Source organism: Acomys minous (assembly GCF_964271855.1).
Source record: "Acomys minous genome assembly, chromosome: 5".
NCBI classification, from domain to species: Eukaryota; Metazoa; Chordata; class Mammalia; order Rodentia; family Muridae; genus Acomys; species Acomys minous.
Genome location: NC_140494.1, coordinates 126,340,562 through 126,365,748, shown reverse-complemented (window position 1 = coordinate 126,365,748; position 25,187 = coordinate 126,340,562). Strand labels below are relative to the sequence as shown.

The 25,187-nt window shown below is 50.0% G+C and overlaps 1 long non-coding RNA gene across 1 annotated transcript in view; it reads right to left on the bottom strand.

Moving 5' to 3' along the window:
• Nucleotides 1–3,780: 3,780 nt before the first annotated feature.
• The window catches only part of LOC311597122, a 34,126-nt gene continuing 12,719 nt past the window's right edge, over nt 3,781–25,187 (bottom strand). Inside the window, exon 3 of the long non-coding RNA XR_014779101.1 lies at nt 3,781–4,005. This is a non-coding gene — a long non-coding RNA (uncharacterized lncRNA). The remainder of the gene's footprint in view (nt 4,006–25,187) is intronic.

The following is a 25,187-nucleotide window of genomic DNA, read 5'->3' as shown; positions in this document are numbered from 1 at the left end:
GTAGAGAGACAGACAGTGAGGGGGGCACCCTCAGGGTAGAGAGACAGACAGTGAGGGGGGCACCCTCAGGGTGGAGAGACAGACAGTGAGGGGGGCACCCTCAGGGTGGAGAGACAGACAGTGAGGGGGGCACCCTCAGGGTGGAGAGACAGACAGTGAGGGGGCACCCTCAGGGTAGAGAGACAGACAGTGAGGGGGGCACCCTCAGGGTGGAGAGACAGACAGTGAGGGGGCACCCTCAGGGTAGAGAGACAGACAGTGAGGGGGGCACCCTCAGGGTAGAGAGACAGACAGTGAGGGGGCACCCTTAGGGAAAGTGCAAGAGTAGACAGCGATAGGTGGCGCGATTGTCCTTTTATATCCTGGGCCCCTGGCACACACCTGGTGGAGGAAGGCCTGTGATGATGTCAGAGGTTGCTAAGCAACCTAGAGGCATATTAGATTGGCTGACAGATTAGCAGATCTGTTTGGGAGCTAATAAGGTATTAGGCCACCAAGTACATGGTCCTTTATAGGACATGTATTTTTGTATATCTCAGATTTTCCCTCCAGAACGTTCCCTTTCTTACCTGCAGTCAGGCGAGGAAGCATTTCCAGTCTTTCTCTGCTAACTGCCGTCTTTCATGTGTTAATCTTGATGTCTCCTACCACACTAAGCTTCATTGCGAATTGTTCTTGTGTGAGTCCCAGCTCTCTCACTGCTGTCTCCCAGGCTCAGGCAGAGCTATGCTCACTTAGCTCAGAGTTAGTCAGAGACCAGATCTCAAGCCTGAGGGATCAGAGAGGCAGAGATCCGAGTTTCCGCCTGAGCCACTGGGTCACAACTTGCAGTGAAAGGCTGTCTAGCCTCTGGCCTCTCTGCTTGTCTTTCTGCCACGGCCGCTACTGTGGAGGAAGACAAGCTGCTGCCATCCAGAGCAGGGAGCCATTAGTTGTCATTACTAGAAGTTTCTATAGGGATCTCTCTAGACAAGATCTGGCCATTGGGGGTTGGTATGTGGAAACTACTAAATGGTGGCATCGCTTACTCACACGCCTGCCGTCCAGCCCAGCTGGGATTTCCAGATAACAGCATCTGTTGTTGAAGGGAGGCCTAGCTGTGTCCATCCCTGGTTCCTATTGAATTTTTTAGTTTCTACCACAGTCTTCACAGACAGTCGGGGAGCCTGGTTGAGGCCCACTTAACCTCCTGAGAAAATGTGTGTTAAGCTGTAAAACCAGGATTCACTTGATACACTTGGGCTTAGCCTTAAATACTGCCAGGATTTAAATCAAGTACCTACTCCACTCTCACTGAACTCCTCCTAAGTGCTCAGCAAGGCCCCGTGAGGTGTGTCCCCAGACTGTCGTCCATGGACTGGGTTCAGCCAATACAGCGTCAGGAATGTAGTGTGGCATATGCTGTTTTGTTTTTGTTTCTGTTTTTCCCCTCTCTAATCCGGAAATTGGCAGATGCCTTTAATCCTGGCACTGGGGAGGCAGAAGCAGGCAGATCTATGAGCTTGAAGCCAGCCTGGTCTACAAAGCAAGTTCCAGGACAGCCAAGGCTACACAGAGAAACCCTGTCTTGAAACCCCTGCCCCCCCCCCAAGTAAGTAAATAGTAAGCTCTCTCCTCCTTTTGAAAAAAAATTTTTTCTTCTTTCTCCTGCATAGATATCTCTAAAGACTAAGGTGGTGTCTTGCCTACTAGAGAAAGAGAGTTAGCTTCTAAAAGGGCTTCAGCAGCTGGCTTTATCCACCCAAGCTTATATCTGTAAGACATATTCGTTTAGTGGCTTGTTTTAACTGCCACACCATATCCCATTACATTGTCATATATTGCATATTTGTTCAACTACAGATGGGCAGGGTTTGCCTCATACACGATGCAGCGTTGGACGACCTTGTCCATGTATAATGGTCACATGTGCCTGGGTCTCTCCAGACGCAGAGCTGGGGACTCTGGCTCAGATGGTGAGTGTGTGCCTGCTCAGCCTTCATAGCTGCTACCAAATGGCTGTCCACAGTGGACGCATCTCCACCCTTCACATACCTGGGTTCTCAGTCTCCGTATCATTGTCTACACTTGACGTTGCCTGTTTTATTTTTACTTCTGCTTATCTGCTGGCTATAAAAGCAACTTGTTATTGACTTTTAAGAGTTTTTCAGCTGGATGTAATCCCAGCACTTGGGAGGGAGAGGCGGGAGGATAGCTGTGAGTTTGAGGCCAGCCTGGACAGCCAAGGCTACACAGAGAAACCCTGGAGAAAGAGAGAGAGAGAGAGAAAGAGAGAGAGAGAGAGAGAGAGAGAGAGAGAGAGAGAGAGAGAGAGAGAAAGGATGTATCATATCAGAGACAACACAGCAGGACCTTAATGAAGCCTTAATAGCTTCATTAAGAGGGGCAGCCTAGCTGGGCTTGGTGGCACACGCCTTTAATGCCAGCGCTAGAGAGGCAGAAGCAGAAAGATCTCTGTGAGTTCAAGGTTAGGCTAGCCTGGACTACCAAAGGAATTCCAGGATACCCAGGGCTATGTAGAGACACCTTGTCTTTCCCACCCCCAAAAAAGAAGAAGAAAAGAAAGAAGACAAGAAAAAGAGGAACCTAACATTAGAGATAGTGGCTAAAAAATCCAGCTGAGCACGGCTTCCTAACTCTTCTCAGAGAGAGCTGCTGATGGGTCATGGCTTGACTTCATCCGGCTGTAAAATCTGATCAGCTTAGAGTGCCCAGCATCGGATCTAAGACACCCGTGACCTAACACTAGCAGGCTGGACGATGCAGCTTCTCTCTTGCTGACTGTGTGCAAAGGAGGGTACCGTACTTACATAACGGTGAGGGCCCACTTTTACACTCAGGTCTGCAGGACTCCAGAGACAGCACGTCCCCAGGAGAAGCCAGCTGGATGTGAGGTCTTAACAGATTCCTATGAAGTGTTAAGACGCCTAGCAGGAAGTGGAAGAGCCCCAATTTGCACATATGTCTTCTCAATGCGTCCCTTTCTTGCCACTTCTCCAGACTCACTCCAGTAGTGCCCTCCTGGTGGTCTGGGTGGCTCCAGTTCACTGTGTCACTGTCCAGGGACCTAACAGTCATCCTTCCCTTCTCTCCTCCCCGAGAACTGCCTCAAAATCCAGCCTTTCCCCGGCCTGCTCAGTGACCTCCAATGACCTCTGGACCCTTGGGGAAGAGGTCTGGCAGGGAGTCGATACTTGGAGGCTAGTGCCCTGAAGGAATGCTCACTGTGGTAGCCAGTCAGGAAATGCCACTGGCCTCAAGGCAGCACACAACAGTGTCTGTATCCACTGGGAGTCTGCCTGAATATGAAAACTATTAGTTTTGGGTTTTTTTTTTTTCCTTTGAAGATTTTTGCAAGGTTGGGAGAAGTGTCTCATATTTTCAAAGGCAGGCTGGTTTAACTCCACTTTAACTCTGGTCTGTATTGTGGGTAGTGACTGTCTTCCTAAGAGAAATGACAAATTCCATTCAGTGGTGGGCACAATGGTCAAAGGTTGAATCTGTGTGGCGTTGGCATCACTGAGAAAATGAAACTGCTTCTTACTGGGAATCGTGTGGTCTACACAAAAGAGACTCTGATACCTTCGTTGCCCTCATTAGGCTGTGTGCATAGACGTGTCATCAGAGGCTGTGAAGACCTTACTTCTGTCTGTAAGGAATGTTCAAGCATGCAGCCTCCTAAACTCACTCCTGTAATCCAGCAGACAAGCATGGAGTGTGCGCCCTATTACGCAGTGGTGGCAGAAACACCCAAGACTTGGAGGACACTGCTCAGCTGGACACATTTTTTATTGGGTGCCTACCCTATGGCAGGCACTGTTTCTCATGCCAGGATCAGTCACCATTTCTTCCAGGTCAGCAGGGGTCAGAGGCAGTCACGCCAACAAGCCATCACTGCGTGGGAGCCACTGGACTCGGATCTGTTCACCCTCACGGAAGAGACGCAGCAGCTGCGGGGAGACCACAGACATGAGACCAGTCCTTCCCTGGAGATCTGAGCCGCAGCTGGAAACAAGAAGACAAGAAGAGCCAGACCCAGAGAGTAGCAGGAGGAAGCAGAGGAGTCTGAGGAGGTGGCTCAGTGGTCAAAGTGTGTGGTGCACAAACAAGAGGACTGGACCTCCAAGCCCTAGCATCCCTGTAAAGGCCAGTGTCTTAGTTAGAGTGTCCATTGGTTGACAAAACACCATGGCCAAAAGCAGCTTGAGGAGGAGAGGGTTTCTTGGAGCTTACTGTTGTAGCCTAGCATGAAAGGACGTCAGAGCAGGAACCTGGAGGCGGGAACTGAACCAGAGGCGATGGAGGAGTGCTGCTTACTGGATTGCTCCCAATCTTGCTTAGCTTGCTTTCTTAGACACCTCAGGACCACCTGCTCAGAGAAGGCCCCACCCACCATGGAATGGCCCTTCAATCACTAAGAAAATGCTCCACAGCCAGGTGTGGTGGCACACACCTTTAATCCCAGCACCCGGGAGGCAGAGGCAGCGGGATCGCTGTGAGTTGGTCTACAAAGCAAGTCCAGGACAGCCAAGGCTACACAGAGAGACTCTGTCTCATAAAACCAAAAAGAAAAAAGAGAAAGAAAATGCTCCACAGGTTTGCCTACAGGTTGGTCTTATGGTGATGTCTTCTCAATCGTGGTCTCCTCCTTGTATATAACTCTAGTTCAAGTTGACAACACACACACACACACACACACACACAAAAAAAAGCAAAAAACCCACCAACCAACATGACCAGGTAGGTGTGGCAGCCTGCCTGTAATACCAGCCTCAGAAGGCAGAGATGAGGTATCCCTGCCTCAATGAATGCGTTAGATAAGTTTTTGGTGGCTGTGATTAAAACAAACAAACAAACAAACAAACCTTTGACCAGAGCAACTTCAGAAAGAAGGGTTTGTTATAGATAATCATTTCAGAGCTTTAGAGCCCATAATAGTGAGGAAGGCATGACAGTAGGTAGCTAGAGCAGGAAGCTGGCTGATCACACCTTATCCACACACAGGAAGGAGAGAGAGAGAGAGAGAGAGAGAGAGAGAGAGAGAGAGAGAGAGAGAGAGAGAGAGAATTATTCTGGGCAAAGCTATAAACCTTCAAAGCCAGGCCCCTGAGGCATGCTTCCTCCAGCAAGGTTCTACATCCTAAAAGTTCCATAATCTCCTCCAACACCAGCTGGAGACGACGTGCTCAGACATGCAAGCGTAAGGCGGACATTTCTCCTTCAAACCACAATACAAAGGACCAAGCAGGATGGCTAGTGGGACTGGCCATATCTTTGCGCTCTGGGTTTGATTGAGAGACCCTGACTCAGTAAATAAGGTGGGAGAGAAGCTGAGGATGGCTCCTGGTAGGAACCTCGGGCCTCCACGCACACGTGATTACACGTGCACCCACCTCTCACTCACGTATACTGGGAAAGAAGAAAAAGAAATACTGTAAGCCCACCGACCAGGTTGCAGGCGCGTGGCCAGGGTCCCACGTACGCAGCTTCAGGAACGGACAGGAAGGCTGGGAAATGCATTTGGAAAAAAGGTTGGCAAGCTTCTTGGCCTCTCTAGACCCACCGTTGGCCTTTATCTGTCCAACTCCGGCCCTGAGGGCTGACCGCTGTGGCCTGCAGCTCATGGGTTACCAGACTGCTATCAGGCTGCATGGCTCTGCTAGCAGGAGATACCAAGAGAAGGCCGAATGGAGCAAAGGGAGGGACACTGCGAATTTATTCCCAGTGCCCACAGCTGCCTCCATGTCTGATCCTATAGTTTTGACTGGATTTCTGCCTTTCTCTCTTCTTTCCTTAAGCTGTGGGTGGGATTGCTTCAGAAGGTTCCAGACAGGGTGGCAAGCTAGCCAATGGAAGCCTAGAAGGTCAACTTGAGAGGGTCTAAAATCACCTAGGACACAAACCTCTGGCCATGTCTCTGAGAGATTTTCCAGATGGCTTAGCTGAAGTGGGGGTAGATATGGGCAGCGCCATTCCACAGAGTAGAGTATACCAACAAAAGAAGAAAGAAAGCTGAGCACCAACAGTCCCCTCTCTCTCTCCTTCCTGCCTGTGGAGACATTGGGACCAGCCTCCCCACACTTCCTGTGGAGACACTGGGACCAGCCTCCCCACACTTCCTGTGGAGACATTAGGACCAGCCTCCTCACACTTCCTGTGGAGACATTAGGACCAGCCTCCCCACACTTCCTGTGGAGACATTGGGACCAGCCTCCTCACACTTCCTGTGGAGACATTGGGACCAGCCTCATCTCACTTCCTGTGGAGACACTGGGACCAGCCTCCCCACACTTCCTGTGGAGACATTGGGACCAGCCTCATCTCACTTCCTGTGGAGACACTGGGACCAGCCTCCCCACACTTCCTGTGGAGACATTGGGACCAGCCTCCCCACACTTCCTGTGGAGACATTGGGACCAGCCTCATCTCACTTCCTGTGGCGACACTGGGACCAGCCTCCCCACACTTCCTGTGGAGACATTGGGACCAGCCTCCTCACACTTCCTGTGGAGACATTGGGACCAGCCTCCTCACACTTCCTGTGGAGACATTGGGACCAGCCTCCTCACACTTCCTGTGGAGACATTAGGACCAGCCTCCCCACACTTCCTGTGGAGACACTGGGACCAGCCTCCTCACACTTCCTGTGGAGACATTAGGACCAGCCTCCTCACACTTCCTGTGGAGACATTGGGACCAGCCTCCTCACACTTCCTGTGGAGACACTGGGACCAGCCTCCTCACACTTCCTGTGGAGACATTGGGTCCAACATCCTCACACTTCTACTGTGGGGCCTTCTCCACCCTTATGGACTATTTATGAACTTGCTTTTGTCGGGCGGTCCAGTTACATTTCTGTTGCTGTAATAAAATATCCCAACCAAAAGAGCAGCTTAGGGAGAAGGGGTTCGCTTGGCTTACCCTTCAGGTCACAGTCCATCACTGTGTCAGGGCAGGAACTTACGCGCTAACTGTGGAATATGCTGCTTACTGGCTCCCTGGCTTGTTCTCTGCTAGCTTTCTTGTACAGCCTGGAGTCACCAGCCTAGGAATGGTGCCGCCCACTGTGGGGTGAACCCTTCTATACCAATCATCAGTCAAGACAATTCTTCACAGAATGGCCTTAAGCTAATCTGATGGGGTTGATTTTTCTGTGGAGTTTTCCTCCTTCCAGGTTGATGATAAAATAAAATAAAATAAAATAACCAGGGCATCTTATCTGGAGGTTTGTCACAGCCACCGGAAAGACACTGATATACCATCTCTCTGAAATGCCTGGAAAAGGTAAAGCTATAGAGACGAAGACCAGATTAGTTGCTGCCTTGGGCCAAGGAGCCACACCATGCAATAGCACTCAATGAGTCAGAGCCTTCCCTATGCTCCTGCCCTGTGCTCCACTAACCCCTTCAGTCCTGTGGAGCATTGGAGAAGTCCCAGGAGCAGGTAGGACACACAGATTCTGCCTTTAGTCACCTCTTTGGGTTTGGGCAAAAGACTAAATCTCTTTAGCTAGGTTGTCAGCTTTATGCACAGAGGGACTGGGCAATAGTTCCAGGCCTGTGAAGATGGCTCACTTGCCTCACAAGGACCTTTAAAAAGCCAGGTGCCATGGCAAACATTGGCAGTCCCAGCTCTGGGAAGGCAGAGACAAGCTATTCCTAGGGCTCGCTGGCCAGCCAACCGAGCCTGCTTCCTGATTTCCAGGCTAGACAGAGACCCTGTCTCAAAAAAACAAGTGGGCAGCATGTAAGAAACAACACCCAAGGTTGATCTCTGCCCCTCACACACCTGTGTACATACATATATGCACATACAGAAACACACACATCCACGTTCACGAACATGCATACACAAAAGAAAAAGAAAAGAAAACCAAGCTCTTCTGGCCTGGTTTGATAGTTCTGAGCACCTCAGGGCCAGGCTTCCTGTTAGCCACGGTGGACGAGGACATTCCCTCAGCTTCTCAACTTCCCCAACTCTGTCTATCCCTGTCTCCATCACACCTGCCCCAACACACACACACACACACACACACACACACACACACACACGGCTGAGTCAGATGGGCCACTCCTCATATTTCACTGTCACTAGCTGGTTCTTTCTCCCGTCTCAATACTCAGTCCCAGGCCACGAGACTCGGAAAAAACTGCTGCTGGCATGAGTTATTTCTGTTAGCTGAGTCACCAAGTCAGAAAACAAGCTACGACCTAGCCTGATGTCTGAGGTGAATGGCTGGGGTCAGCTAGCACCTCGGGACCACTGATACCACCGGTGGGAGCCCAGAGGGCAGGTCCTCCCTAAGGAAAAGCAGCCAGCCGTTCAAGTAGGGATGTGCCAAAGGCACCAACCAGCCTGCCCATCCTTGCCTTCTGGTCTGCTCTGGTAGCAAATACGTCCAGGACTTGTCTCCATCAACACAGTCGCTGTGCCTGCTGGGACTGTACCCACCCTGACTTGTGGCTCTGTCCGTGGGTCCCCAGGACTTTCTCATCTGATCCACCAAGTTCTTTGCACCCTCAAGTGAGGCCCTCCTGTCCATAGACATAGGCAGTGACTAGCCCAGGCACCGCCTCTTGGCAGCTCTACCTTTAAGCATTGCCCCTGCCGAGAGGGCATTTCATCTCTGTGGCCGTGTCCTGCCCAGAGTCTAAGCCTTAGTCACCATTTCATCCATGCTGTGTCCACCTCTCTCCCCACATTGCTTCTCTCTGGCCCCCTCCAGTCCTAGCCAGACTCACTGCTCCCTGCAGCTATAGAATGTTCCACATGTGGGCACTTGCATGGCTTCTGCGAAACCCTAAGTATTACCAGTGGTTGGGGGCAGTTCTTTGTCTCACATTCAAGAAAGTTAAATACAAGCCCACACGGATTTGTAAACTACCAAGAAAATTTTATTTAGAGCAAAGCAATAGAAAAGGTTAGAATACACCCCAAGGGACCAGCTGGCCATGTGAGCCAAGATACTCAAGGACCTCAATTATTGGTTTTTGTTTGTTTGTTTGTTTTATTTTTCCAAGATAGGGTTTCTGTGTCTAGCCTTGGCTGTCCTGGACTTACTTTGTAGACCAGGCTGGCCTCAAACTCTCAGAGATCTGCCTGCCTTTATCTCCCCCAAGTGCTGGGATTAAACATATGCAGCACCACACTTGGCTCCAAGTATTGCTTTTGTGGGGTTCACAAGGAAGGGCTGTTACTAAGGAAGATAGTTGAGGGTAATTCCTTATTTTGATGGATGGACTATATCATATAATTTTTCTACTTCTCATGTCCCTTCCCATAATGCATCTGACTTAACTCACATGCATGCCCAATTACACATAGGTAAAGAAATGGTAGATAGAAAATTCTCTGTAGCCGGGTGTAGTGGCACACGCCTTTAATCCCACCACTCAGGGGGCAGAGGCAGGCGGATTGTTCGAGGCCAGCCTGGTCTACAAAGCAACTCCAGGACCGCCAAGGATACACAGAGAAACCTAGTCTCGAAAAGAAAGAAAGAAAGAAAGAAAGAAAGAAAGAAAGAAAGAAAGAAAAAAAAGAAAGAAATTTTTCTGTAAAAGTTCATTTGAGGACAGTTTTGCCTTATTGCACACACACACCCAAAACTAGTTCAGCTTTGACCAATCCCTTTTCTTTCATATGGACATAAACAGAAGATGGTGGCCAGAATCTAAGTGTAACTGTTGTCAAGGGAAGCAGGCACTTTTCTGTGTTGAGGGCGTGTGCGTGCAGTTCCACGCAGCCGAGGGCCTGCGGTTCCATTGTTCAGAGTGAGAGAGAAGTGTGTGCACACATGGGTAGGGCTCTCAGGCTGCTGAGTGCATTCATTGAAAATGGGGGTGTACATAGCCTAAACCAAAGGGAGTCCCAGGTTTCTGAACTAGTCTTTTTGCTTGTCTGTCTCCCAAGGAGCTCTTAAACCTGAGAGGTTTAGTATAATAGGATGGGAAAATGGGAAAGAGAAGCCTCGAAGGCAGGAGAGGAAAACATCACCAAATCAGGCTGTGGAGAGGGGGGGGGTGTCCCCTACTTTTTCTGTTATTTATTTATTTATTTATTTATTTATTTATTTATTTATTATGTGTGTATGACTGTGTGTTTGTGGATCCACAGAGGCCAGAAGAGGGCACCAAATCCCCTGGAGTTGGAGTTAGAGACAGTTGTGAGCTGCCGTGTGGGAATCAAATCCAGGTCTCCTGAAAAAGTAACCATTGCAGCATTTCTCCAGGCCCTCTCTGTTTCGTAAAGACAGCGTCTCACCACATAGCCCAGCTTGCCCTCTAACTCATGACAATCCTCTTGCCTGAGCCACTTAAATGCTGGGATTGCAGGCATGCATCGCTATACCTGGCTTTTCCATGTCTTCCCCCGGCCCCTCCTCTGAGGGAGTTTGGGAAGACCCAGCACAGAGCTGTCTGAAGCAAGAGAAGATGTGGTGAGTGGCTTTCCTGATAGAATGCGTGAAATCCCTGTGACTTTCCAGATTCTGAGCACTTAAAAAGTAGAAATTGTCTAACAGGCAGGAGTTGAAACCAGAGACAGAATGAATCAACCTGGTTCACCTGTAAAATAGATGAGGCGGCTGAGCTCTGGGAGAGCCACAGTCAATCGTTTGCTTGGGCATGGTGGTCACAGCCCTGATAAAGGAATCACCTGCCAGCAGCCTCACCTTGGGATACTTACAAGGAACCAGGCTGTGCAGGAGGAGACAAACAGCCTGCTTTGTCTTGAGGACCAAAAGTCTGACTCTTGACTCTACAGGAAGAAGTGGAGCACACAGGGGGCTGATTCTATCAGAGAGAGAAATGGGGTACAGAATTGCACTTCATTTTCTACAATGAGCAGCCCATCCTTTTGTCAGTTAGACCTCCTCTCTACAAGAGAACAGAGCTAGAAGAACCCTGCTGCCCTCCTAGCTGCCCTCTAGGCTTTGGTTAATGCAGGGCATGAGGCCCTTGGATGCTGAGAGTAGGCATGAGTTTGCTCTCAAGTTCTGCTAAGGCTCACCGCCCCCCCCCCCACTGTGGCCACTGGAACACGAGGCTGGGGCCCTTCTTCTGGTTGTAATGCTGATGAGGCAGTCTGGGTGAAAGAGGATCTTGCTTGAGCTGGGCTTGAAGAAGAAATCCTGTACATCTAGCTGAGCAAAGGGCAGGTGCAGCTAGTGAGCCCCGTGTGATGTACACCAAAAGCAACTCGGGGAGAAAAGAGCTTATACACTTCCCAGTCCCTGAGGGAAGTCAAGGCAGGAACCACGGAGGACAGCAGCTTACTGGCTTGCTCAGCCTGCTTTATATATATACCCCAGAACCACCTACCCTGGGTTGATAGCACCCACACAAGGCTGGACCCTCCCACGTCAGTCACTAATCAAGAAAACGGCCCCGGGCTTGCCAACCTGATAGAGCTTCCCTCTTCTCAGATTTGTGTAAAGTTAACAGACTCACCAGCACACCTATGTCACACATTTGCTTTTCTGTTCATCTGATTTTTTGCTAGTCTCTTTCAAACACTAAAGCTTTCAAATCTTTAAAGGCAAGAGAGCATTTGAACCTTCCTACAGTTTCTTGGCATGGCACAGAAAAGCCATCTCTTCCAGGTCCTGCAAGGGAGCCAAGCTCATGCCACACCAGCTCAGAAGCCGTGCGCCCCCACCGCCGACCCCCCGCCACCGACCCACAAAGCTAGGTGCTCCTGTGCAGCAGCCCTGGGTGCAGAGAGGAGTATTGCAGGGACTTAGGCACTCACAAGCTCATGAAATGGTTGGCAAGCATGTACACAAGCAGCTGACTAAAAATGGACCCTGGGAAATGCTCAAACAGCCCCTTAGCAATGGTCCCCGAGCTGGGAGCCGCAGTCGGCTTCTTCATATAGGCCTCATGTGCATTTCGGAGCCTGGGAAGCCAGTGCCACCCGCTCCTCTCTGCTTGCCACCATGCTCCCTCCAAAGCCCGTTCCCCTCACTGCTGCTTTGGGCTGCAGCGAGGTCCACTGACCTCTTCTTTTCCCCTTTCCCTGGAGAATGTCGCTCTAGTGACTGAGCTGCCACCTGCTCCTCTTGGACTCCCAAGCCTGTTGAGCAAGCACTGAGCGGTTCTCCAAATGCCCAGTGCACAGGCCCAGGTGCCCCGTGTGATAACCTGAGAAACTCTGCAGATCTCCCAGCCCGTGAACAAGCCACCCTCTCCCCTCCAGCTCTCCAGCTGCATCCCCCTAGGTCACCAGGACAGGGACTCCTCCCTCCTCCCTCCGCCCCCCTCCCTCCTCCCTCCGCCCCCCTCCCTCCTCCTCTCTGCCCCTCAGTTCACTCTATAGGGATTTCAGGAGTGACCTGCTAGTGCAGGATGTGTGTGAGTGGTCTGGATGGGGACAGTGAGGAGGAAGGAACTTGGGGAGGAAGCCGGGCCATAGCATCAAAGGCACAGTAAACAATACAAAGCAGGCCTCTTCGTTTTCACTTAGAGAATACAGGGAACAAGAGGGGGACATGTCCCAAAAGATCACAAAAGGAGCCCAGCATGGTGGCACAGACTTTTAATCCCAGCACTCGGGAGGCAGGGGCAGGCGGATCGCTGTGAGTTCAAGGCCAACCTGGTCTTTAAAGCCAGTTCAGGACAGCCAAGGCTACACAGAGAAACCATGTCTCAAAAACACCCCCCAAAAAAATCATAAAGGGACCACAGCAAAGACAGAGGAAGCAGCTGAAGGCACCAATGGCGCAACCCGTGAAGGAGAGAGAACACGGCCTTCTGTATAAGTGCCGTGCGCTAACCGATTGAACCACTGGAGCATGCTCTGAACATGGCATTCTGAGAGATGGGATGTGAAATTTAGGATGAAAGAGATGAAGTGACTTTTTTTTTTTTGTCTTTGAGGCAGAGTTTCTTTATGTAGCCTTGACTATCCTGGTCTCGCTTTGTAGACCAGGCTGTCCTCGAACTCACAGAGATCTGCTTGCCTTTGCTGGGATTAAAGGTGTGCGCCCCCACGCCTGGCTGAGGCTTTAAACGGTAGAAGAATGGAGTCCCTGTATCAGCTCAAACGAGTGCTGAGGGCTGGGGCAACTATGGAGGAAGACGTGTCCTGGAGTAGTGCCCTCTCCTCTGCCAGCTCCTCTGTGCTCCAGCCTTAATTTACAGAACAGAAAGAAAAGAGCAGTGAGCATGTGGAACATTCCTTCTCATTCCAGTAGCCCCCAGGGAGCAGGGTGGCTCCTGTTCCTAGCCCAAGCAGGGTTCCGCACTCACGGGCTGGACCAAGGGGGATAGAAGAAAGGAAAGGTGTAAGAGATGGAGAGGAAAAGGAAAGAAAGGGAAAAAGAAGGGAGAAGAAAGAGAGAGGAGGGAGGGAGGGAAGGAGGGAGGGAAGGAGGGAGGGAGGGAGGGAGGAAGGGAAGGAGGGAGGGAGGGAGGGAGGGAGGAGGGAGGGAGGAGGCTGAGAGACAGGCAAGCTAAGGAGTCCAATTAGTCTCTCAAACTACCTGGGTCCTGTCCCCATCTTTGACCTAAACTAGTGTCTATGTCCCTTTTGTGTGTGTGTGTGTGTGTGTGTGTGTGTGTGTGTGTGTGTGTGTGTGTGTGTGTGTGTGTGTCTATGTCCTTGATGTCACTTGGTCTAGTCCTTGCTGCCTGGCTTCCCTCGCTATGCCTCTTCCCCAGCATCCTACAGCACTGAAATGGACATTCCCTGGCCATCATGCAGGGTCAGAAGCTGCCACCAGCACACTGCACAAGGGAAGAATACTGGCTTATTCAAGCTGGTTTGTTGAAAACCTTCTCTGAGGCCGAGTGTGGTGGCAGTGGCCCATGCCTTTAATCCCAGCACTCAGGAGGCAGAGGTGGGTGAATCTTTGGGTTTGAGGACAGCCTGGTCTACAGAGCACGTTCTAGGATGGCCACGGCTACACAGAGAAACCCTTTCTCAAAAAAGAAAGAGAGGGGAGGGAGGGAGGGAGGGAGGAAGGCTGTTTTTCTGACCACTTCCAGAACACTGTCTTTGAAACCAGTCTAGGATCAGCCTTTAACTCCAGCCTGACTCTAGCCAAACTCCAGTCACCCCGCTGTGTTTCTGTTCCCCACTGTTACACGGAGAGACGATTGAATGTCACCTCATGCATTAACCATGACCAGGAGAGGGCTGAGGAAGCATGATCACCCTACCCCTGCACCTGTGCCTGGTCCTGCCATCACAGACCATCTGGATTGACACCTTGATTGATTGCTCAGGGTTTCATCCTTGCAGCGTCCCCTGGAAAGAGGGAAAGGCCCTTGGCCACATCACACCTGCACAGTCACCTGTGCCATCGCTCTGTGGGCAGAATCTGCTGGGGGACCTCATCGCCCACCTCCAACCCACACAGAAACATCTTTCGCAAAAAAGGAGTCAGAATTCAGCAGTTTCGCTAAACCCTGGGGAAAGAGCGTGTCTGGGCTGTTTCCAAGGCTAGAAAACACCCACATCACCCTAGAAGACGGCAGCTGCAGAATGAAGGTCTGGCGGTTTGCAGAGGGGCGGGCCCAGCTGGGCAGGAGAAGAGAGCCCCAGGACCGAAAGCCTGCTTGTTCCAGGATCAGCAACAGGCCGTGGTACCCAAAGCCTTCAGAGGAAGAATGCAGTTTATGACATTGATCTTGGTCCAGTTGCACAGGGCAGGAGACCTCCCAACTGGAGGGACCGAGGAGAATACGGCTAGTGCTGTCCAGTTCGTTATTTCCTGGGCATTACCTAGCTGCATTGTGTGTGCTGCCCCATGGACTCTTCAGTCAGAGGTATTTCTGCTCTCACATGTAAGAAGAGGCTACAAACCCAGAGAGCTGGGATAGCCTGCACACAGCCACAGAGCTTGCCCAGGACAAACTCACCCTAAAGCTGCCAAATTCTGAAGCCCATTCCCCCCTCTGTCATGTGGCATGTTCACCTCAACACACTTCAGGAAAATGAGAACCCTGGATCAGGCTCGAAAGGGTCTTGACTTCTGTTTCAACAAAAAAAATCAGAGCAAGAAGCTTGAGCACAAATGTAGTTAGATTTGTTTGAATAATCCACACTTAGTTACACCGTAAGACATCCATCTGGGACAAAACAGTAAGTGTGTCTAAAAATACACATTATGTTGAATAAAATAGTACCACTAAATGAGTTATACATACGTCTATCCATCCATTTTGCAGTAGTGAGAATTGGACACACGGCCCCAGGCATGCTAGGCAAACATTGTACCACTGAGCTATACCCTCTGTCTTTTTTCTAATTTTCCATTTTGTGTCAGGCTCTCCATGGGTCCCCAGGCTGGCCTTGAACAATACTCTGCTATGTTTACAGACAGGAACCTAGCATAACCATCCTCTAAGAGGATCGAATCAGATGCTGAGACTCACAGAAGAACATTAGGTAGAGCTTGGGGAGTCCTGGGGAAGAATGGGGGAGGAGTAGATAGAGGGACCTGGAGGGGACAAAAACACCTCAAGATCAACAGAGTCAACTAACTAGACCCATGGGGACTTACAGAGATGGAAGCCCCTACCGAAGAGCGCACATGGCCTGGACCTAGGCCCTGCACATAGGGAACCAACGGGAAGTCTGATCTTCATGTGGGTCCCTGGAAAGTTGAGCAGGTGCTGGCTATGAGGTGGACTGTGTTGTCTGCTTTCGATCACTTCCCCCTAACGGGGCTGCCTTGCCTGGCCTCAGTGGATGAGAATAAGCTCGGTCCTGATGTGACTTGATGTTCTGGAGCAGGTTGGTGGGCAGGGGGGGCTCCCGTTTTCTAAGTAGAAGAGGAGGGTGGGTGGGGGGAGCGGGGAGGGGGGGGAAGAAGGGACAAGAGAGAGAGAGGGAAGGGGGCTACAATTGGGATGCAAAGTGAACATATAAATTAAAAAATATGTTTTTAAAAATTGTAGGATATTTGTATAAATTTTAAGCATGCAAAAAAGACTATGAATTGCTTGTCGGGTTCACATATGCCAGTAAAATTATTAAACGTGTGTATGAAGTCTACACACCAACTTAGAACAAGCATTCCCCCTGGGAGAAGAGGAAGGAGTGGGAATCAGGAGAGACGCTGAGAGGCCGTGACAGCTGTATCTGACTCTGTTCATCTAAAAGTGCAAAAAGGTTAATGCCTATTATGTTTACATGCTTGTGTGTGTTTAAAAGCAATCATAATTAATAACCATCAAGTGGTTAACAGCTATAATATCACCTCCATGATATTCGTGTGTGTGTGTGTGTGTGTGTGTGTGTGTGTGTGTGTGTGTGTGTGTATGTGTGTGTAGTATATGTGTGTTTGTATGTGTACAAGTGGGCATGCAAATAGGAGGTCAGAAGTCACCACTAGGTGTCTTCCTCCTTTTTTTTTTTTTTTTTTTTGTGTGTGTGTGTGTGTGTGTGTGTGTGTGTGGTCTGCTTTTGTTTTTTGTCTTTGGAAACAGTGTGTCTCTGTGTAGCCCTGGGCTGTCCTAGAACTCACTATATAGATGAGGCTAGCCTCAAACTCAGATATCCCCCCTGCCTCTGCCTCCTGAGTGCTAGGATTAACATCAGTACCACCATGCCATCTGTCCACCTTACTTTTTGAGACAAGGTCTCCCATCAGTCCTGGAGCTCACCCATTGGCTAGACTGGATGACCACAGAGCTCTGGGCTCCTCCTGTCTGCACCTCCCCAGCGCTGTGATTACAGGGGCACAGCATGCTCCTGGTTTTGACATGGATGCTAGGGATCTGAACTCCAGTCCTCTGGCTTGTGTAGCAAGTACTTTATTGACTGAGCCGTCTACTGGCCCTCACCATAAGTATCCTTTATTGCTACTGATATTGCTATCCAGGGCCCCAGGTGACAGGATTCATCTTGAGAGACATTCTTTATGGGCAACAGCTGTCTGACTGACACTCAGAGTTTTGAAAGGGTTAAATAGGAACATTCAAAGCCCTCCAATTGAGCTGCTTTCTCCCTCTGTCACAGCCTTAACAACTAAGTCCACTGGAGATTAAAGGAGCTATCCGTAAAGGAAACCATCCAGTACCCAAGGTGATGAACTACCCTGGTAGCTTAGCTGAGATCAGATGCACCTGTCCCATGGGTGGCATTTTGTAGCCACAGCTGAGGGCCCACCTCACAGCCTTGGTTCCTTTCAAGACTCCGAGGCCTGAAAGGACAAAGAGGAAATGGCCTGGAAGGCCTTGTGCCCTTAGCTGGCTTTGTTTTGTTTTGTTTGTAGCCTCCACTAATACTCATTTTGTAGACCAGGCTGGCCTTGAACTCCTGAGATCTGCCTGTGTCCGCCACACCCAGCTGCTTTTTGTTTTTCGAGGCAGAGCTTCATGTAACCCAGGCTGGTCTTGAACTCAACATGTAGCTGAAGACGAACGGGATCTGGCTGGTAGCAAGTGTCTAATCAATATTCTTATTGATTAACATGAGAGGGAGAGAGAATTTCAAATTCTCTTTTCTCCACAAAGTGGGGGATTACAGGTGTGTGCCCCAATGCTTGCTTTTCTTTTGTTTTCTTTTTAATAAGGTGCTGGGGTTGAACCCAGTGCTTACATATGCTGGGCGAGCACTCCATTCGCTGAGATGCCCTTAAAGGCTGGTTTATTTTTTATGTGTTTTAAGCTATTACAACTATTGTGGTTAATCGAAGCTGTCGAACGGGATTATACTGAGTCATAGTGTCACCATCTTCACCAGTTCAGCTGCACTGGCTTGCAAAGGATAGTCCCAGCTAGGTTTATGGATGGTTCACCTTCCTTCCTAGAAGGGAGAGCAGGGAGGGTCATAGAGCCATCCCCTGAGAATCCAGCCACTCCTCCCAAGCAGTTCTGCCCTGATTGCATGTGGCCCCAGGGAGGGGCTGAGGGAATACAGTCGAAAGGACGAGGGGAGGGGGCGCCATCTGCCCAACCGTGGGAAGTCATCATGGGTGTTGCCTGCAGACTGGACGCAGTATGGCTGCTAGGAAGGCCAGCCACATTCCTTCCCATTGCTTTGTAATTAACCCCCAATAAGGTCACTGGTTTCCCTAAGTGGAGTTCTGTGGGATCATACCTTTGCCTTGTCATTCAGAACTTAGATTTTGCAGCTGAAATCATATTCTCGAATCAGAGAGCAGGGTACTGAGCTGTCTGGGTCCCTCTAGCTCAGAGAGAGCAGCGCACACCCTGCGGTGCCAAACCATGCCCACATTGGAACAGAGTGCAGGATACTGTGCTGCTTGCATCCACCTAGCAAAGAAAGTGTGGCGTGCAGCCTGAGTTGACAAGCTTTACCCATGTTGCAACTCAAACACATCCCAGATCTCAGTGCAGCAGAGGAAGGAGGCTGCTTAGTCATGTGACAATGCTGGGCTGAGGGGTAGGGTAGGAGCAGCAGAGGGTCAGGGAAAGGAAAATCTCTGACAGCTGTGCCAGAGGAGAGGGTGTGAAGGCAGAATTGTGCTCCTCCTTCTATTGGCTCATGGCTGGACATTTTGCCAAGTGCATAGGGCCCAGGAACAGTCCACACTGATGGAAACGTCTCCCCTGCCCCTCCCCCTCCTCTTCTCTCTTTATTAATTTCTTTTTAGGTTTGTGTACAAAGTAACGGGTTTCCTCATAATATATTCATACTCTTCATGCATGCATTTAAAATTTAATGATGTATTAAAACTTTAAGATGCAACTCCCAGCTCCCAAATTAGAAAGCCCAGGAGAGGAAACAAACGTAAATGTTTGATGAAAGGAAGAGGGCAGGGAAAGTTCTAGAACACAAGCCACTGTCTGCAGTAACTCTTTGATCAGACACCACACATCACACACACATTCAAAAACCTCCAAGCCTCAACGTCTGAGTTGGTGGAACCCTGGAACCCCACCACACACACACACACACACACACATACACAACCCACCCACCCACACAACCCACCCACCCACACACAAAAGCTGTGTGCCCATCAGTGATGAGAAGGGACTTGGAGACCACAGATCCCTGGAGTTCACCATCTGATCCCTCTCTCTCTCTCTCTCTCTCTCTCTCTCTCTCTCTCTCTCTCACTCTCTCTCTCAAACACACACACACACACACACACACACACACACACACACACACACACACACGGACTAAAGCAAGCAGTTCTTTCTTGGGCGGCCCTGGTTTAATGATGTGAAACTGTGTTCAACTCAGGCCAGGGGACTGAACACCGCCCTGACAAAAGGGTTTATTTTGCCTCACAGCTCAAGGGTACAGTTCCCTTGGGAGTCGCAGCTGCAGCGATCCTGAGGCAGCTGCTGCATTAAGTTCAGAGTCAGGAAGCAGAGGATGAGTGCTGGTGCTCTCTCACATGCCCTGTTCTCTTCAGAACGTGTCTCCTACGCGTGGAGTACAACCACCCACAGCTACAGTAGGCCTTAATACCTCGATTAACTCAGCTAGCAAATGTCTTAACACACAGCGTGCCCAGAAGTTGTTCCCATAGGTGAATTTAGATCCTGCGCAGCTGACAAGCCGATATTAACCATCAAAGGAGTCTTGTAGGCAAGCTACCTCTCACTAAAAAGACCCTTTTCAGCAGTCTGGACCGGCAGTGGAGTGTCCTACACATATGTCCTACACATATGTCCTCTGTTAGCAGGAGGCTCCATCCCAGGTCCGATAATGCTAGCATTCTCCACTAGTTCAAATACTGTCAGCTTCCCTGGGAGGGTGGTCCCTCTGGATCACCATCAGACAAAGCCCGGTCCCCGCCGCCATGCTCTGACCTTCCCAGCAGGGCCTCCCTCTTGGGTTGGTGTTGGGAGGAAGTGGTGAGCGGACACTGGGCACTGTGGGAACGGTGTCTGTAATACGTACGGCCTGAATAACATAGCCATCCAGAGGCATGCAATTTTGACTTTGATGTGAGCAAAAATTGTGCAGATTTTGTTTTTAAGGAGCCTATAATTTGGGCTGAAAACCTTCCAAACAGTCTTTCTAAATACAAAATTTGAGACATCCAAATAACTTGCCACCACCAGCTGGCAAAGGCTTGACTCCTGCTGAATACCCAACCTCATCTGCCTCCAGCTCAAACCATTCCGCCAGCTCCCAACTTGCTGGAGCCCTTCCTACACAATGCTTTCTCCACCAGGAATCTCCCTGCAAAACACACACACACACACACACACACACACACACACACACACACACACACACAGTCACCCAGTCTAGCTGCCCCTGTCTTATTCACACATCCCGTGTCATACCCCAGGAGAGGTGGGTGTCCTGCTGCCCTTGCTGTTGTGGCCTCTCCTTTGATTAGCGCGTGTTTAATTATTAAATCGCTGGGCAATCCCTTTCCTCCCATCCCCCTGCTAGGCGAATAAACCCTGAAGGTGGGGACAGGAGCTGTGGGCCCACTCCTGCTTTCCCAGAACTGGCCCTGAGCCAGGGGCTGAAGCGCACTCAAGCACGGTTGTGAAATGAGTCAACGCCTGTGGGTTGGCTTGTTGAGATGAGGTGTCATGTTGTGAAGGACGGTCTTTAAACTTGCTATGTAGCCAGGGCTGGCCTTAAACTCCTGATTCTCTTTACCTCTGCCTCTGGCTCCTAAGCGTGGAGATTTCAGGTACGCACCCCATACCTGCCTTTATACAGTGCTGGAGAGTAAACCCCAGGCAAGACCTTGACCAACTGAACTATACCCACTGTGAGTTTTCCTCTGTGTGTGTGTGTGTGTGTGTGTGTGTGTGTGTGTGTGTGTGTCTGATGAAGTGTGCAGCCACCATCTAGGAGTGGCACATCTCCATACCAAAGGAAGTCAGTATTGGGTAAACACCAAAACTTTTTTGGTTTCCAGTCTCTTTTCCAGAAGAGAAAGATAAATAAACCTATAAAGTTTCCAAAAGCCAGTGGCACAGAAGCACACATGTAGGCAACCCTCGGGACATAAGGAAAGGGATCCTCCCATGAGCCGTCATGAACCTGTCCCCACCACCACATGTGGGGACTCTCCCAGTGTGTCTGCTGGTGAGATGGCTGAGGAGAGGGGGAGGCAGGCGGGGGAAGGCACCTTCTTCCCCAGAAAACTCTTTCTCTTCACCTCTGCCTTTCCTGTTGAAATGTGAGAGCAGAGGGAACGAAGGACAGAAACATTACAGGACCCTAAATGGCTCCCCAGACCTCACCTAGCTATCCAGCCCCTGCTGCCTTGAGTCTTACCCTGGAGGCCTTGGCAGGGGCCTTGGACAGCTGATGACTTCTTTGTTCTTCAAGAGGACCTGGATTGGATTCCCAGCCCCACATGGTGGCTACCACCCATAACCTCAGTTTCCTGACGCCCTCTTCTGGTCTCTATGGGCATTACATGCACGTGGCGTACAGACAAAGAGGCAAAACACCCATACGCATACAATAAAAGTAAGTCTTAAAAGAAGTTTGGGGTTTTTTGTTTTGGTTTTGGTTTTTTGTTTTGGTTTTGGCTTTGGTTTTTTGAGACAGGGTCTCTCTGTGTAGCCTTGGCTGTCCTAGATTGGCTTTGTAGACCAGGCTCGCCTCAAACTCACAGTAATCCACCTGCCTCTGCTTCCCGAGTGCTGGGATCAAAGGCATATGCCACCACTGTTCAGCTTTAAAAGAAGTTTTAAAAGTGGACTCTCCAAGAGTAGGAAGGAGCTCACCCCTGCTCTAACCCTGCCTGAGAGGAGGGCTGGGATTGGAAGAGAGGGATGGAGGGAGAGCTATCAATCTAAGGACACACCTGGCCTCACTACTCACCTCAAATACTTTCTTCCTTGCCACGCCACTGTTCCCCGCAGGATCCCAGACATTGTCCTGCCTCAGACGTGAACCCTTTGCCCACACCTCCCAGGAAGGTGCTCTGCTGCACCCTGCTCATCAGCTTGTTTTTAGCAGGGCCTTTCTTCCCATAAGCTTGGAGTCTTAGCACTTTTTTTTTTTTTTGCCTGCTGCTATGGTTACCCAGTTTGCCTCTGATGTCATCCTCCTAGGCATTAGCTCCAGACCCTGGACCCGTGGGCCCTGCATCCACTCATCTCTGTAGCTTCATCAGCATCAGGTGTGGTGCGTTGCTGTAGACGTTGCTCAATTCTTGTTGAATAGATGAATGTGTGGATAAACGGGAGATAACAGAAGGACAAAATATTTTTTTAGCACAGTGGAGGTTGGATGGAAAAAATGAAATAGAGTTTTGGGGAGTCCAGACTCTGCACGGCTGATGACTAGGGTGTGGAATAAGAGATAAACTGGGCAGAAAGAGCTAAGACAATCAAGCACGTGAGGAAAGAGGGCTTGGGATAGGCAAGCTGATCAGCAGTGTACGGAGCGGCCAGTAAGCACAGCGGAAAGCTGGGTAAGTAGACATACATGGCCAGGGTGCTTTTGAGACCAGGAGTTTCCTAAATGCATCTGTCGTCTGTAAGGTGTGATGTTGTCATTTCCCACCACCATCCTCAGTCCTTGGCTAATGTCAGCTGCCCCCCACCCCCCTCCAGGGGACCCCATCCCAAGGGAAACAGCCCTGTGGTGCCTGTGCGATGAAGCCAGAGTGAGAGGTTCGGGAACCCATCCACCCACAGAGCTCATTCTGCAGAACTGGGTCTCAGAGTCTGAGAAAACAGGAAAAACTCAAACCACCACTCACCCAGAATGCACGGGGACATCAGTGACACCAGGCACGGTGGCATATGCTTGTGACCCCGGCACTCAGGAGCTAAGCTATGTCATGAGACTCTGTCTCAAAGCATAAAATAAACTTTAAAATATTATGTTAATTATCAGGAAAAATGTTATGGGGAGATAATGGCTTTTCTTGTCCTTAAAGAAAAAAAAAAAGGCCACTTTCAATGACCATCTCACAGAATGGCCTCAGAGTCCATGAGGCTCTTTCAGTTTATGGCCTCTGTTTCCCAAAGGTATTTCCAACCCCTTATCACCTAATAGGGTCCAAGGTAACATCCAAGATGTTTCTTAGCTCTTATCACCATACTGCAAACTGACCTAGAGGAATGGCAGGAAAGTAGGCAATAAAAAGACCTAGGTTCAAAGCCCAGTTCGCAAGTTTGTGTGGAAATTTCACTCTGCTTGGGGCATAGTGCGGAGAAGTGAGCCCGCCCTGGCCCCATCCTTCACCCCACCCCACCCCCTTCACCCCCCCCACCCCACCCCTGCCTCCGGCTCGGCCCCGCCCCAGCCCCACCGAGGCCCCAGCCCAGCCCCCAGGTCAGCCCCGCCCCCACCCCAGCCCCATCCTTGGAGCAGGTCCATCTCATGTCTCTTGGATACTGTTCAGATCTGGTTCACTTGAGCATCTTTAGTTTCCTCTGCAGCCTTTAATGGCATGTCTGTCTGAATGTGTGGGGCTTATAGAAATAGGCAGGCAGCGGGCTTAAAGAAGCGATGATTAAAAAAAAAAAAAAGCAAAACAAAACAAAAAACAAAGATCACACAACGTGGGAACCTGAAACAAAATTTCTAAGGGCAGAACAGACAGAGCTATTCACAGTGCTATTAAACTCCATCACCCCCATAAAGCTTAACAGTCCCTCAAAGTGCAGGAGAGCGGTGCAGGCCAGACAGCAATAGCCCAAGAAATAACTAAGTCTCTTTTCCGTGTTCAAGCTCAAAGCAGAGAAAATGGCTTGCACTCCCTGTGGTGGCCCTGAGTCAGCAAGAAAAGGCAAAATCGGGTTGTGCTGGTTGCTAAGTATTGTGTAAGTTTCTGGAGCTCAGCATAGCTGTTACTATATTAATCCATACAGCTGTGACTACCCAACCAGCTCCTCACAAGCTGGGGCCTATTGACAGTCCCTCACAGAGAGAGGGCATGGCTGCTGGCCATGAGGAAAGAGTCTCGCCACTCCTGCCTGTGCCCCACCCCAGCTATATGTGAGTCTGACCCCTCTGCAGGTGTCCTCAGGAAGGTATAAGGCGTAAAGGCGGCCAAGGCTTCCTGAAGGGGAAACTCCATCTATGCAGCTTTAAGGGGTTGTTACTAGTGGCACGGCGGGACATTCCAGTGACGTGGGTGTTCTAGGTTACCCAGGTCCCTTTAAGGACCCTCAGATAAACTTACTGGTTCACCAAGTTAAACACAGGTGAAATCATCTCTTTGGTCTGTGGTTGTTGCTCTGTCTAAAGCATGTGTGTTCGCATCTCCCCACCTCCCCACCCCCTACCGCAGAAAAAAATAGCACTAAGAATGCCATAAGCAGGGCATTTTAAACAACAATTGCAAATGACAGCAAGGTAAAGGGACAAGCTCGCGAAGGCCTGGGTTCAAATCCAGCCCCAGCCTAAACAGACCACTGATAAAAAGAGTCACGCAGCATAGCTCTAAGCCTGAACTTCTTTAACTGCCCACTGGGAACAGATGCGCTGAGCCTCTTAAAGAACACAGTGAGGGGCTGAGAAAGAGCTCAGTGGGATTTCCATGCAAATGTGAAGACCTGAGTGCAAATCCTCAGAACCAAGAGAAGGGGGCGGGGCCAGAGGCTGGACATGGTGGTACCTGCTTGTGATCACAGTCTCTGAGTTGGTAGAGATACCTCATTAACCAGGCTGCCTATTGATAAGTTCTGAGCCAGATGAGAGGCACTGTCTCAAAAGAAAAAACAAAACAAAAAAACAAAAAGGAAATTGTCCCTAAAAGCAAGAGAAATTGACCTCTGGCCTCCCCGCCCCCCACTCTCCCATACAGGCCCATTTATGAATGGGCACACAGACAGCATATGCATGGCCCTTAAAATCTTGGACATGGCCAGGTAGGGTGGTGGTGCACACCTTTAATCCCAGTACTTGCGAGGCAGTGGCAGGTGGATCTCTGTGAGTTTGAGGCCAGCCTGGGCTACAAAGTGAGTCCAGGACAGCCAAGGCTACACAGAGAAACCTTGTCTCAAAAAACCAAAACCAAACCAAACCAAACCAACCAAACAAACAAACAAACAAAACCAGCCAAATAAACAAACAAAACCCCCACAACCCCCCCCAAAACCCCACACACATACAGATGCACACTTAAATATTATATGGAACTAATTGACATTTAGTGTCTATAAACACTATTGTTAAAAAGTTACAGTTCATCCTCTTAGATATTTTATTATTCCCCTTTACAGAAAGTGAGGCACACAGGGAAAAGATGGAGTCGAGCCTGGTCTGCCTGAGCTGTGGCATAGGCTGACCCATCAGTGGATTTTGGCTCTACAAGGACA